The following is a 2,926-nucleotide window of genomic DNA, read 5'->3' on the forward strand; positions in this document are numbered from 1 at the left end:
GGGCACAGGATGTACGGTTACACATTTTGTGGACAATAATTGTAACTAAAGATAATTTTAAAACTTAACATTCCGAAAATTCACTCTCCTCTCTGAATACCCTCTATTCTTGTCCCCTCCCCTGAACTTATATATTAATACATACTTAATAAATAACAAATCCATATGGATATTTGAACAGGGGGCAGCAATTTTTACAATGATATTTGGAGATGACCAATAGATTGACCAAATGACAATGAACTAGCCATCTCCCAAAGTTTTAAAATGTATTCGACAAATCGGTCATTACTCTTAGGTTCCAAATAAATGCCCCCCCCTGCTTGTTAATTTTGCAACCCCCGGACCTTCCTCCCGTTTATTAATTTTTAAGAATACTTTCAGCTGTCAAAGAGAAGGCCCCTTATTAGCCTGATTTTAGCCTATACTTACCTTATTTTTGGGTTTTCAGAAGTACAATTTCCAAGGGGAGGGGGAATTACCCCCCCCCCCCCGTTTATTAAAACCTCGACAATTTTCCGACTCCCCCCCCCCATGTTTGGAACCCAAGAGTACCTTTTTGCTCGTGGTAAAACTAAATTGACAAGTTTCACTTTTATTTGTGCTGACAAGTCTCTTTTTTGTATTTTTTAACTTTTTTCGAAATTCGACACTGTTGATTTTATTACTAAATTTTGTGTACAGTATACGTCTTGAAATGCATGCTTAGACAGAGTTAGTGGTTTGTTCATCGAAAGAGTGTGATCAACACGGGATCGTTTCGCATTATAAACAAGACCGAAGCTTATCATATGTTTAAGTGAAGTTTCTGGTTTTCTATTTGGATAGCACGGTGTTTTGACTGGTTACCTAATTTCAATTGAAAATATTATATTGGATGATGAAAAGGATCTTGAGGCCGTTCAAGTTTATTGTGTTGTTTTTGTATATCTCTTAAAATTCTAGTTGCTTGAATAAATTGTTTGTTGATGTGTTGTGTTGCTTCCAAGGATAAAGCAATAGGCGTGGTGAGCATTTTTGTGACAGGGAACTACTAGACTGTCAACCTGGTGTGTTCTCTTCTTGATGGTGTTTTTACAACTAGCGTTTTTTCTTAACCCTTCAAACCCGGCAGACGTGTACACACACGTTTTGAATTGCCAATTTACCAAGTACCAGACTTAAGGCCTATAACTCCTGAGAACTTGATTTAAAAAGGGCGCATAAACCGAATGCCTTTAGATAGAGAATAAATTACCTTGTTAATGCCAATTTAAAATTTAGGATTTCAAAAAAAAAGTTCGAAATTTTCACATTTTTTGAAAAATGTTGCGTGTTGGAAAGGTTATAATATAAAAGTTCTTAAAATTACTCCAAACTGCCCAGAACGACTGAAAATCATGTTTGAAGGTTATTAGAAATTGTTTGGAGCATTAAAAATATTTTTCAAGCATTTCTTTAAAAAGTTCGATTTTATAAGGTTTTTTTTGTGACGTCAAATATCTTTCTGGAGTAATGCGACGTTTTGTATCCATGGTGAGAGTTGGTCTCTGTGACTTGTGTTCTCGGATAACAACTTCCCCAAGATGAGTGTAGGGGTAACTCCAGAAGTTCGGATTGATAATCAGGAATCATATCAAGCGTTTCAACCACCAGTTCCTTTTTTGTGGGTGGAAGGACCAGTACGTATATTAACAGCAATTATTGACCAACCTTTCTTTGTTATGTGTGACCTTGATTTTGAAATCATTATTATTTTGCTACCTATAAGTAAATTTCCAAATTTCTTTATCTCCTTAGAAAATTCATACTTTTTTTACAAGAATATAATTATTTAAAAAGTGAAACATAAAAGCCTTGTGATGTGCAACCAAATCAAGACACAAAGTGGTCGAAGTATCGTAAAGAAAAAAAAATGTGTTATGTTTTATTTTACTTTTTTAATAAGAATACTCATGATGAAATTGGCCAAAAAATTAAGATTAATATGCTAAGAATATCACCATCATTGAATTTTGCAGCAAAACCTAAGAATTTCATTTATAATCCAAAATCTTTGAAACCTTTGGATACTTTTTGATTTTTAAGCTTAAAAATGTTCTTATACCTTAAGGGGGTAGTCATATGAGATTTTGAAAATTGGTGAAAAATTTATCAATTTCGGGATTTAGGGCTTTTTAGGATCCTTTATCCTTCCTGAACATACCCTGAAAATTTCAAGGCCGTAGCATAAATATCTGCCGATATATTGGGTTTCTTATGAGCCCTGGTATATAATTTTCTCCTTAGCAACGGGAAATCGCATCCGTTGCTAGGGCCTCATTTCCGTATGGCTGCTCTAAACATAGCATCATGACATACCAAATGAAAGCTCTTTTTACGCCCTTTTTGGGCGTCTAAGTCAATACCGCCTTTTTTCCCCGGGATTTCTTAATATTACGTAATTAAAGATGGTAGCCGAAGAAGTGGTATTTTCAAAAACATTCACATTTTGGAGGCAGTCAGCTGTGTTTTTGACATGGAAACTGAGCTTATGTATTGTTTTGGATTGAATTATGATATTATTGAATGTTTCATTTCATTTCTCACATCTGGGAAAGCTTTGGAAGCCTATAATTTTAGTGAAAGCAACAATTTGATTCTGCGAACTGATGTTTTCGAACAGTAAAACTTGTACACCGAATAAAACTTTTCAAAGTGATGGACTATAGACTTTGAATAAAGTTTGAAGCAAGGAACCAAACACATTCAATGATGTATCTATTATGAGTCTTAAATCCAGTGGAAATCTAGTCTTTGATGAATCATGGCTCTCATGGCGCCAGAGGCGATCCTGGTAAAAGTATGCATGATTGACATTCAACCTGAAGACACGTTTCCCTAAGATCAACACTGAAATTCAACTGTAAATGATATAAACAGATTTGAGAGAGCACAAGGATGATAT

The sequence above is a fragment of the Clytia hemisphaerica genome, unplaced genomic scaffold (assembly GCF_902728285.1).
Source record: "Clytia hemisphaerica strain Z4C2 unplaced genomic scaffold, Clytia hemisphaerica genome assembly, whole genome shotgun sequence".
In the NCBI taxonomy this organism is placed as follows: domain Eukaryota; kingdom Metazoa; phylum Cnidaria; class Hydrozoa; order Leptothecata; family Clytiidae; genus Clytia; species Clytia hemisphaerica.